This window comes from Scyliorhinus torazame, chromosome 4 (assembly GCF_047496885.1).
Source record: "Scyliorhinus torazame isolate Kashiwa2021f chromosome 4, sScyTor2.1, whole genome shotgun sequence".
Lineage (NCBI taxonomy): Eukaryota > Metazoa > Chordata > Chondrichthyes > Carcharhiniformes > Scyliorhinidae > Scyliorhinus > Scyliorhinus torazame.
This window is the reverse complement of record NC_092710.1, coordinates 64,212,417-64,225,631: the sequence shown is the minus strand read 5'-3', so window position 1 is coordinate 64,225,631 and position 13,215 is coordinate 64,212,417. Positions and strand designations below refer to the sequence as shown.

Below are 13,215 nucleotides of genomic sequence, written 5' to 3'. Positions count from 1 at the left end.
GAGTCCAGAATTGGAGAAGTGGAAAGATCTTGGAGGAATGTCAGACTGGAAGTGATTACAGAGATGGGGAAAGGTGAGACCAGGTAGGGGATTGAAAGAAACAAATCTGGGAATTGTAATATTGAGGCATTGCCAGACCAAGAAACAATGTTGATCAATAAGTAATGGTTAAATGGGACTAACTGCAGGTTAGGATATGGGGAGGTCTAGTGGTAACATAACTGGCCTAGTAATCCAGAAGCCCAGGCTAACACTCTGGGGACATGGGTTCAAATCTCAGTGTGGAAATTCAATTCAATTAATACAATCTGTAGTTAAGAGCTAGTCTTAGTGGTGACCATGAAACTAAACACCCAGAGTATTTTTATCGTAAAACCCATCTGTTCATCAATCCCCCTTAATAAAGGAAATCTGTCATCCTTACCTGGTCTGCCCTACATGTGAGTCGAGACCTACAGCAATTGCTGAATCTTAACTGCTTCCTGAGATAATCTTAACAAGCCACGCAATTCAAAGTACAATCAGGATGGGCAAAAAATGCTGGCCTTGCCCACATCCATAAATTACTTTTTAAAAATACCAGTGTTCTGGAGAAACAGTGGATGGAAAATGAGAGGTAGGTTAGGAGAGCTTTTGAATACAAACTTACAAATTAGGAGCAGTAGGTCACTCGGCCCCTCGAGCCTGCTCTGCCATTCAATATGACCATGGCTAATCTGATTATAATCTCAATCCCACATTCCTGCCTATCTCCAATAACCGGTTCCACCTCCTTGTTAATAAAGAATCTATCTAGCTCTGCCTTCAAAATATTCAGAGATTCTGCTTGCACTGCCTTTTGAGGAAGAGAGTTCTACACTCACGAGCCTCTAGCAAAATAAATTTTGTTTTAAATGAGCGACCACTCATTTTTAAACTGTGACCCTTGTTTCTAGATTCTCTGACAAGAGGAAATATCCTCTTCACATCCACCCTGTCAATATCTCCCCCCCCCCCCCCCCCACCCCTCCCCCGAGGACTTTAAAGGTTTAGATCAAGTTGCCTCTTATTCTCTAGTGGATATAAACCTAACCTATCCAACATTTTCCCCTGAAAACTGGTCCATTCCTGGTAGTAATATGGAAAACCTTCTTTAAACGGTTTGAAATGCATAGAATGAATAGTGCAATACAGAGCAAGATCTAAATGAGGGTTTCAACAGCAAACACACTGGAGCAGGAGAGTCAGGAGATGTGAGAGAGGTGGAAACGGGTGCCTTGGAGACGGAGCACATATAGAATCATAGAATTTACAGTGCAGAATGAGGCTATTCGGTCCATCGAGTCTGCACCGGCCCTTGGAAAGAGCACAATACCTAAGCCCACATCTCCACCGTATCCCAGTAACCCAACCTTTTTGGACACAAAGGGAATTTAGCAATTTATGGATCAGAAAATCAACTCACGGTGAAACCCACACTGAGGTGATGAAAAGTTTGCTTCAGGCTCAGACAGTGGTCAGGATAACAACGGAATCCAGCCACACACACATGGGAACTTACTGGTGTGTCAGCAGGTTGAATGACTGAGTAACTCCTGTCCCACTCTCAGTGCAGGTAGATTGTTTCTGTGAGTTAGAATTCATCCGACCTTTACTGTTTTTAAAACTCTTCACACAGAGAAGAAATAGAGGGTCTCTAAACAGAGTGAACAACTTGATGGGCAGTGAAAGAGAAGCAAAATATTGCAGATGCTGGAAATCTGAAATGAAAGCAGAAAATGCTGGAAAAATACAGATCTGGCAATATCTGTGGAGAGAGAAACCGTTAGCCTATCAAGTCCAATGTGACTTCTTCAGAGATGAGGAAGAAGTATCATATTCAACATGAAATGTTAATTCTGTTGCGATCTCCACAGATGCTGCCAGAACCACTGGGTTTTTCCAGAATTATTTGTTGATGTGCAGTGAGGCTGGACATAGTGAATCCTTTCCCACATATAGCAGCAAATGAACTGGTGTGAACTCACTGATGTATCCAAAGACTGGATAACTGAGTGACTTTTCCCATGCACACACACACACAAGTTTTACTGCTTCTCCCCAATGTGAACTCACTGGTGTTTCTGGAATCTGGAGGAGTTGCCAAATCGCTTCCCACACATAGAGCAGACAAACGCCTCTCTTAGGTGCAGGCAGTATCAGTCTGTCTCCAGGTGGAATGAAGAACTGAACCCGACTTCTCAATTCTATCCCTCTAGAAAGAAACCCTGTTGCTTGTTTTGCATTTCCTACATCTTTGCTAACCTGGTGTCCAATTTTTATTGACTGATGCCATTATACTCCAAGTTGCCTTTGTTCCTCAACACCTTCCAAAGATTATGTCTTCCCTATTCTTCCCACCAAAATATATTACCTCAAATTTCTCCATGTTGAATTTCATTTGTCAATTATTTGCCCATTCTGGGTTTTATAAATATCCTGGGCAGGACTCTCCTTTGGCTGATGCCAAAATTGGGAAACGATGCCAAATAGGTTCCGATGCCAAATTCGCGGCAGCTGCTGATTTGAGAATCCCACCCCCTGTAATTTGTTGCAGTCCTCCTCAGTATTGACCAAATCCCCAATGTGGTGTCATCCCCAAATTTCAAAGTTGTGTTTTTGATTCCAAAGTCAAAATTGTTGATGTAAATTGTGAACAGCAGTAGTCCCAGCACTGATCCTTGATCTCCCCTTTACCCCCACTCTCTGCTTTCTGCATTGAAGCCAGCGAGCTATCCGTTCTGCCACTCCCCCCCCCTCCCGATTCCACATTCCCCAACCTTATTCATTAGCCTGCTTTGGGATATCTTTTGAAAATCCAGGTTTTTGCATTACCATCATCTGCCCTCTCTGTTACCTCCTCGAAACATTCAATAGGTTGGTCAGACAAGATGTTCCCTTTCGAAATCCATGCTGACTAGTAACAGCTCTTCCCTAAAATTTTATTTTTAATGATTTCAATCCAGCCAGACCACTTAATCTTCTTTCAGTGTGATTAATTTGTTCAATACCTTTAAATGAACTTATCTCATTACTCAACTCATCATTCAGTGTCACCATGACCTGTTGTGTCTCCCTGGGAAATAATGAGGCAAATTAATTACTTGATACTTTGGCCATCTCACTCTCATTACCAGCAGTGCTATCCTGTGTGATGTTCCAAGGAGCTGGGGATGCTGATCGGTGGGATGTTCACTCAGATCAATAGCTCAGTTTTCAAATACCAAAAACTGAACATTTCTTTAAAGGTCTTAGGATACTTAGCAAAAACAGAAAAGAAAGTAAACACCTAGCTCTTCTTTTGAGTCTAACTTTACACACAAGATATCCCTATTTAAACCTGGACAGTGAATTTGTTTCCTCGGGAAATCTCACCGCAAAATGTTCCAGCGACAGTCACATTACCAGTACGGGTCCTCATACAGGCCAAAGTTCAATCCACATCAGCGTTTTCAGTGTCCGAGGTCAGCAACACAGGGCAAATTCTTCACTTTCGAAGGCTTCCTTGCGTTCACCAGTTGGCTTTTCCCCTAGCCGTACTCAGTGTTCTGCTTATATAGTCTAGCAAGGCTACGCAGCTGATCCTCATTGCACTGATTCCTGATAGGTGTTTTCCATTAGTCTGCCATGAGGCTTTGGGTTGACTTCCAGTGGCCATCTTGGTAGGTCACTGTCAAGAAACTGGATAATCTTATGTGACAAGTACTGTCCTTCCAACACACAGGCCCTGGTGACACCACAGCTGTATCTTCCTTATTGGTCCAAAGCCCATTCTAGTCATCATTTTTTATAAATGTTGTAAAATGTTTCACTATTTTGTTGTCTTTGATAATTTAATTTTATACTAAGGGAATCACTGTGAAGAATATGTAAGTAAAAATGGGAAGCGATAATTAATCAGCACTTTCTAATTGAAGATGTTAATCTCTCAGAAGTGGAATCTCTCAGACACTGAATTGTGGATTTTGCACCAAAGATCAATTTATGATGGAAATAAAAGCGAGGGCGGTATGATGGCGCATTGCTGCCTCATTGCGCCAAGGACCCGGGTTCGATCCCGGCCCCGGGTCACTGTCCATATGAAGTTTGTGCATTCTCCCTGTGCCTGCGTGGGTCTCACACCTACAATTCAAAATATGTTGGGGACAAAAAGAATTGGACACTTTTTTTTTTAATTGAAAAAGGACCGAAATAAAAGTTCAGAATTTTATTGTAAACCAGTTTGTTTTGGAGTTCTTGAATTAAGGGAAAGATCAGATAGTGCCTTTAAAAAAGGGACATGGCCACCATGAAAATCAACAATGTATCTGGAACATGAAACTCCAGACATTTAAGATTAGAAGGAACAATTTAAATATTGTCAAACTCTCAATCCTAGACGTCATGAACAGCAGCAATATCAGCAGAATCCAACCCCAGCTGTCACTTATGAACCCGTTGATGTGACAGCAGATGTTGTGAGAGTGAATCCCTTCCCCCACACGGAGCAGGTGTGTGGTCTCTCCCCGCTGTGGATTCGCTGGTGTCTCCGCAGGTTGTTTAACTGAGCAAATCCTTTCCCACTTGGAGCAGGTGAATGGTCTCTTTCCACTGTGATCTCGCTGGTGTTTCAGCGACTGGGAAGAATTAATGCATCCCTTCTCACACACTGAGCAGGTGAATGGCCTCTCCCCAGTGTGAATAGGTCTGTCAGTAGAGTAGTTATTGGGCGAATCCCTTCCCATACATTACCAGCTTGGGTCACTGTCTGTGAACGAGTCTGCGCGTTCTCCCAGTGTCTGCGTGGGTTTCCTCCAGGTGCTACGGTTTCTTCCCACAGTCAAAAGATGTGCAGGTTAGGTGATTGGCAATGCTAAAATTGCCCACTTCCCCCAGAGGCACAAAGGCAGCAACAGTCACAGAAAGTGAGAGATGATCGAAAGTGCAGCTGGTGTTTTTACCATTTGCTCCTGGACTGATATTCTCAATTATATTTTGAAATAAAAACTGAAATCGAGAGTAAATTAAAACATAATTTTAGGATCGATCCTTCCCCAAAACGTTATGTTCATTTGTCAGTCAACAATATTAAAATTCTCATCAGAAATACATTAGGCTATTGCTAATTTAATCGTGTCGTTTCACAAATGCTGTAAAACATTTTAAACAAATGAATATATTTCTCAGTAGATAAATAATAAATAAAAAACTATTTTAAACACAACCACCCAATTTGGGATTCGAGACCAAACCTGCACGAGCTGAACCCTGCCTAGAAATCGCCTTCACAAAACCTTTCCCACTCCCTCCCACCCCATCCCCGCGGGGTGAACACGGCCTATTCGGGGCCTCAGGCCGACCCCAGCAGTTGATAAAGTTCCCAGTCCAGCCGCGGTGTCCATTCCTCCCCTCTTGTTCACAATCCCCTCTCTGTGACTGACACTGAGCATGCTCAGAACACACCCACCCACATTGCACCTGCGCACTGAGAGCGAGCTTCTCGGCCGCCATCTTAGCAGAGGAAGGCGGCTTTGTTCAAAGAGCTGGACGCATGGATGACCATCTTGGTGAGGGAAGATGTAACGGGGGGGGGGGGGGGGGAGGAATTCCGATGACAGACGCGGGTTACCTGGGCAACCAGCGGCCGCCATTTTGTGGTGTTGATTTTCTATCCGGGTCTTTGGTGAAGGAATGGAGGTCAGTTTGTGAACTGTTCAGAGGAAAGTCTGAAATCAGATTTACATCAGATATCTGTTTGCACAATAACATTTAGATTAATTGCAGTTTAAAATGAAATCTGAATTCTGGAAATACGAAGTTCTTTAGAATTATATAGGATTGGAAATGTTGATTCTGTTTCTCCTCACAGACGCTGCCAAACCTGCTGAGAATTTCCAGAACTTTGTTTTTAGTTCAGATTTACACCATCTTCGCCATTTAGTCTTTATTATTGTGTTTCTTTCAGTTTGTTGCATACAAAGTTAAGAAAATATCGCAATTTAACCGAACAAATCAGTGATACACATTTGTGTAACAGACTGGGTTGTTCAGCAGCAATGTCAGAAATCACTTCACAGGAAATCGAGAACTCTGTCGACATTTGGTCAATTGAAAATTTACAAGCTGAGATTGTTTGTGAGGCAAGAGTTTTAAAGGTAATGGAATCAAGGCAGTTAGGTGGCATTGCCACCGCTGAATTCCCCACAATCAATATCATGCTGGTTATCATTGATCAGAAACTGAACTAGACTAGCCATATTAATGCTGTGGCTACCAGGGCAAGTCAAAGGCTAGGAATCCTATGGCGAGTAACTCACCTCTTGATCCCCCAAAGCCTGTCCACCATTTAACTGCAAGGCACAAGTCAGGAGTGCAATGGAATACTTTCCACTTGCCTGAATGAGTGCAGCTCCAACAACACTCAAGAAGCTCGACACCATCCAGGCTGAAGCAGCCCACTTGATTGCTCCCTCTGTCACAAACATTCAAACTCTCCACCATCGATGAACAGTGGCAGCGTGTGCACCGTCAACAAGGTTCCTTAGGTATCCCCTTCCAAACCCATGGCCACTACCATCTAGAAGGACGAGAGCAGCAGATACCTGGGAACCCCTTCACCTGGAGGTTCCCCTCCAAGTCACTCACCATCCTGACTTGGAAATATATCGCTGTTCCTTCACTGACATCCTGGAACTCCGTCCCCAACAGCACTTTGTGCACCTACACCTCAAGGACTGCAGCGGTTCAAGGTGGCAATTCATTACCACCTTCTAAATGACAACTAGGGATGGGCAATAAATGCTCGCCTAACCAGCGATGCCCACATCCCATAAATGAATTAAAAAACATACAGATCAAGGAAATGCATTCTGGAGTTCAAATGTCTGAGGTTGGACTGATTCTGGTTTAGTTTTGAAGGTGATCTAAGTTTCCTGTCCTGTAAATTATCTCCAGACCTGTGGGTCGGTTCTTCAAGGCAAGGTGCAGAGAGGAAAGTGGAGGAGTGTTGGTGGAATAAAACAGCCTTGTCTGATCTTAGTCTTTCTTGAGTTCGGGTCTGTGGTGGTTCCATTGATGAGGATCAATGCTCTCATATCATCTTGGAGTAGGTGAAGGATGATGACAAATTTCTGAGGAAAGTCAAATTGGAGAAGGATACAGGATAAAACTTTACATTTAACACTATGAAAGCCTTTTGTGAGTTCATAAAAGTCAAAGAACCACAGTTGGTGTGTTCCTTTCATTTTTCCTGGATTTACCGTGGTGTGTAGATCATGTCTGTTGCCTCTCGCTGAGAGGAAAATGGCACGGTAACTGGAAGGAGATCTGTAGTCACTAAGAGAAGGTTATTGAGGAGCATCCGTGCAATGTTCTTCCCTGTGGCAGGGACGTAATTGTAATAATCTTTATTAGTGTCACAAGTAGGCTTACATTAACACTGCAATGAAGCCAATGTAAAAATCCCCAACTCCAGCATCTGTTCGGGTACACTGAGGGAGAATTCAGAATGTCCAATTCACCTAACAGCACGTCTTTCAGGACTTATGGGAGGAGACCGGAGCGCACGGAGGAAACCCAAGCAGACACGGGAAGAATATGCAGCCTCCGCACAGATAGTGACCCAAGCCGGGAATCGAACCCGGGATCCTAGCGCTGTGAAGCAACAGTGCTAACCACTATTCTTGTCTCCCTTCTTGAATATGACTGCAGTGTGCCTGAGTTGCCCTGGCATGCATCTCTTTTCCCAGATGAGAAATATGAGGTTGTGCAGCTGTGTAACTCTGCCTTGTTTAGGAATTTTGGCAGCTGATATATTGTTTTTCAGCTGTCGACTGGCTTTTTCACTCACTCAGGACTGGGGTAGCACTGATTCTGAGCTGACTCGCCATTGAGTAAAGGAATTGAGAAAATTGAAGTCAGAGATGAAGTCTTGGTTGTGGAGTATTTCATAATTTTCTCTCTCGTGAACGCTGACTGCCTCCTTGTCCTGAATGAGTTCCCCTCCATGATTGGCGCTCAGTGGGTGGGCCACTGAGTGCTTGGGTCACAGATTGCCTTTACAGTGGTGAAGAATCTGTACATGCCTTTGTTACTATGAGCGGTTAGATCTCCTGTGCACTTTCTACCCACCTTTTGTAATATCTTGTGTGCCCTGCCACCTATTCCTCGTTGATGACAAATAATGGTGAACTCCTCGAAAATGTGGACCATTTTCTGTATCTTGTGGGCCTCCTCTCGACGAAGGTAGACATAGCTGACAAAATTCTTCATCGGCTCTAATGTGACAGCTTAGCCATCAGCCAATTGAGGAAAAAGGTATTTTCTTTATTCGTCAATGAATGTGGGCGTAACTGGCAAGGCAAGCATTTTTGCCCATCCCTAATTGCCCTTGAACTGGGAGACTTGCTGTGCCCATTTCAGAAGACCGTTAAACGTGAAGCACATTGCTGTCAGTCTGGAGTCACATATAGACCAAATCCCGCAAGAATGGCAGATTTCCTTCCTGAAGGACACTAATGATCCAGATAAGTTGTTACAATAATTGACAATCATCATTTCTGAGAGGAGGTTTCAGTTTCACATTAATCAATTGAATTTAAATTCCACCAGTTACCATGATGGTAATCCAGGTATCCAGGTCCCCAGAGCATTTGCCTGGACCTCTGGCTTGTTTGTCAGTGATCCTGGCAGAAATGTACTGTTTAACCCCATTGAGGATCAGGATGTCGAATCCAAGATTCAGGGTGTAGTGTAACGGGCAGCAATGATTCCCATGCTCCAAAATGCTTTGTCGACTTAGACAGCCCACAATCAGTACCACAAAGCAATGGAGAAGTATTACCAGTCTTTCCTTCCACAAAATCCTTCAAATTTGATCACAAGAAAGATGGACCAACTGCAATGTTCTCTCCCAAGTCAACATATCCAGCATCGAGGTGAGATTCACTGAAAACCAGCTCTGCTGGGTGGGACATGTTGTTTTAATCCCTGTCACAATATTCCAAAAGTAAATGTTTTACTCAGACCTCAGTCACAACTGGAGACTCTCAGGAAATCAGCTGAAACACTGAAGAGACGTCCTCAATGCACCCATCGAAGAAATCAAATCTTCCCACCAACTCATGGAGACCCTGGATTTTGATTGGTCTCAATGGAGAAGGCTCATTGAGGGACTGCTTAAGAAACAGGGCATCAGGGCAGATCAGGGAGGTGGGCATCCCTTCCCAGTGGCAGGCCCAGGTTACACAGGCTACTGGTGGCCATTTGAACGAGGAAGGCAGGGCTGTCCAGCCACCAGGGCGCATGCATGTCCATCTTGGTGAGGGGACAGCAGGTGGGGGGGGGGGGGCTTCATGGTCCCAGTGACAAAGAGAGAAAAAAATTGACTTCTTTTAATTCTCAGTCTGCACACTGGAATTGGAGAACGGACGAGAAGGAGGGAGAACACTGGGAGTGGAGGAAAGGAACTCATCTGGATCCTGCAGAGGGAAAAGGAGACTGTGTGGGGTAAAGATTAACAGTTTTGAGGGAAAACAATGTTCCATAGAAACTAGAATTGTATGTTCTGAATTTCTATCCTGGACTTGCAGTAACAACCTTTATCAACTCCTTTTCCAGGTGAGACGACGATATATAGACATAACCAAACATCACATTAAGAATGGACAGTGTCTCGCTCTTCATCGTGACCTGAATACCATTAGCCTTTGAACGTGGAAGGAGAAATGTTTATCTGTTCTGTCTGTGGGAAAAGATTTCAAATATCAGTGTGACTGGAAAAGCACCGAGAGAGACACACCCAAGTGAGAGTGTTCCAGTGCACTGACTGGGGAACTATGGAAAGAGCTTCAACCAGTTAAAGTGCCTCAGAAAACAACACAGCAGAGAGAAACCGTATATGTGTTCTGTGTGTCGACGAAGCTTTAATTGATTACCCAACCTGGAAAGACCCAAGGACACCCATGGAGAAACCTTGGAGATGTGTGGATTGTGGGAAAGGTTTCAATTATCCATCTGACCTGGAAATTCATCGACATATTCACACTGGGGAGAGACCATTCATTTGTTCCAAGTGTGGGAAAGAATTCACTCAGTTATCCAGCTTACAGACACACCAGAGAAATGATACTGGAGAGAGGCCATTCACCTGCTCTGAATGCGGGAAGGGATTCACTAGATCCCCCACCTTCCTGACACACCAGCGGGTTCACACTGGGGAGAGACCATTGACCTGCTCCAAATGTGGGAAGGGATTTGCCGATTCCTCCACTCTGCTGAAACACCAGCGTGTTCACACTGACTCTTTAAATGCCGAGATTGTGAAAGGTGCTATAAAAGTTCCAGGGAACTGATTCGCCACCAATATGTTCACACTGATGAGAGCCCTCACTGCGGCACTGGGTTCAGGACATCGTCTGACCTCATGATACACCAGCGTGTTCACACTGGGGAAAGGCCGTTCATCTGTTCAGACTGTGGGAAGGGATTCACTCATTCATCCAATCTCCTGAGACACCAGCGAGTTCACACTGAGACAAGAACTTTTCAATGTTCTGACTGTGAGGAGAGCTTTAAAAGCAGCAATGATCTGCTGAGACACCAGTTCACCCAGTGTGGGGAGAGGACATTTACTTGCTCTGTGTGTGGGGAGGATTTTGTTGAGCATTCTCCCTGCTGCATCACCAATGAGTTCACACAGGGAAGCAGCCATTCACCTGCTCCATGTGTGGAAAAGGATTCACTGACTCATCCCAACTACTGAGACACCAACAACTTCACGAGTGACGGCTGGGTTTGGGTTCCGCTGTTCTTGCTGCTGTTAAATCACATCTATGGCTGAACTTATGGGTTAATCCAGAGGCGTGTTAGAAATCTGTTCCAGCCACTGTATTCCATGGTTCAGAGCTTCTAGACATGGAAAGCTCCTCTACAACTTGGTTTAGAGTTGGGAAGAACAGTGGTGAATGCTGAAAATTTGCTGTCAAATCGGAGATTGGTGTAAAACCGTGATCTGTCCCTGACAAAAGTGAAACAGCAGGTTTATGTTTCCAGTCTGAAATTAACAAGTAACTATATGATAATACAATTTAGGAGCAAGAGTCAGTTATTGAATCCCTCGAGCTGGCTCCACTAATTGATAAAATCAAGGCAGTGGTTAGCACTGCTGCCTCATAGTGCCAGGGACCTGGATTCAAATCTGACCTTGGGTGACTGTGTGCAGTTTGCACATTCTCCCTATGTCTGCGTGGGTTTCCTCCACGTGCTCCTGTTTCCTTCCTCAGTCCAAAGATGTGCAGGTTAGGTGCATTGGCCATGCTAAATTGCCCCTTAGCATCCAAAGGTTAGCTGGGGTTTCAGGGGTATGACAGGGCAATGATCCTGGGTGCAGTGCTCTTTCAGAGGGTTGGTGCAGACTCGATGGGCCGAATGGCCTCCTTCTGCACTGTAAATTCTATGAACTATGTTGTCTTTACTGTGTACCCCCTATAACCTTTGACTCCCTAGTTAATCAAGAATCCGTCGAACTTGTGTTATAAATATTCAATGATCCAGCCTTTGCTGCTCTTTGAGGAAGGGAATTCCACAGAATTACACACTCTGAGATATGAAAACGTTCTCATCTCCATCTTAAATGGGAGACCCTTATTTTAAACTGTGTCCCCTGGTTCTCGTTTATCTCATAAGAGAAAAAAATCCTCTCAGTGTGCAACTCTGTCAGGTCCCCTCAGGATCTGATATATTTCAATAAGGTCACCTCTCATTCTTCGGTACAGATCCAACATGTCCACTGTTCCTCACAAGACAATTCCTGTGTCCCAGGAATCATTCTAGTGATTATTTTTTTTCTGACCTGCATCTAATACAATTATATTTTTTAAAATGAATAGACCAAAACTGTGCACATTGCTCCAGATGTGGTCTCACCATTGCCCTGTACAACTGGAGAAATCCCCCTTGCAACAAACTCCAATCATTCATTTGTCTTCTTATTCACTGCATGCTCACTTTCCATGACTCATATACCAGGACACTTGGATCCCGCTGTACCCATAATTCTGCAAATTCTCTCCATTTAAATAATTTGTAACTTTTCTATTCTTCCTGGCAAAATGGATGAGTTCACATTCTCCCAAATTATACTCCATCTGTCAACTTTCTGCTCACTCACTTAACCTACCATATTCCTTTGCAGCTGTCCTTTCCACAACTTACTCTCCCATCTATCTTTATGTCATCAGCAAATATTAGTCATTGACATAGGTTATGAATGATTGAAGCACCAGCACTGATTCTTGTGGCACTCTCAATAGTTGTAGTTGCCAACCTGAAATTATCTGCTGTCTGCTCCCTGTTCTTCATTCATGCTAATATGTTAACCCTGCACCGTGAGCTCTTATTGTGTAGTAACCTTTAATTGGAAAGATTAAACAGGTTGTGCCGGTACTCCTTGGAGTTCAGAAGAATGAGAGGTGTTATGACTGAATCATATATAAGATTCTTAGGAGGTAATACCGGTAAATGTTGGCAGGATGTTTTCACTCATGGGAGAGTGGAGGACCGGGGCTTCATTCTCCGACCCCCCGCCGGGTTGGAGAATGGCCGTTGGCCGCCGTGAATCCCGCCCCCGCCCCCGCCGAAGTCTCCGGTACCGGAGATTGGGCGGGGGCGGGAATCGGGCCGCGCCGGTTGGCGGGACCCCCCGTTCAATTCTCCGGCCCGGATGGGCCGAAGTCCCGCCCAGAAATTGCCTGTCCCGCCAGCGTAAATTAAACCTGGTATTTACCGGCGGGACCAGGCGGCGTGGGCGGGCTCCGGGGTCCTGGGGGGGGGCGCGGGGCGATCTGACCCCAGGGGGTGCCCCCACGGTGGCCTGGCCCGCGATCGGGGCCCACCGATCCGCGGGCGGGCCTGTGCCGTGGGGGCACTCTTTCCCTTCCGCCTCCGCTACGGCCTCCACCATGGCGGAGGCGGAAGAGACTCTCCCCACTGCGCATGCGTGGGAAACTTTCAGCGGCCGCTGACGCTCCCGCGCATGCGCCGCATTTCCGCGCCAGCTGGCGGGGCAACAAACGCCATTTCCGGCAGCTGGCGGGGCGGAAATCCCTCCGGCGTCGGCCTAGCCCCTCAATGTTGGGGCTAGGCCGCCAAAGATGCGGAGCATTCCGCACCTTTGGGCCGGCGCGATGCCCGTCTGATTGGCGCCGTCTTTGGCGCCAG

General features: G+C 45.3%; 1 pseudogene; it reads left to right on the top strand.

Moving 5' to 3' along the window:
* The first annotated feature begins 9,398 nt into the window (after positions 1 to 9,398).
* On the top strand, positions 9,399 to 12,838 carry LOC140410267 (uncharacterized; annotated as a pseudogene).
* The last annotated feature ends 377 nt before the right edge of the window (positions 12,839 to 13,215 follow it).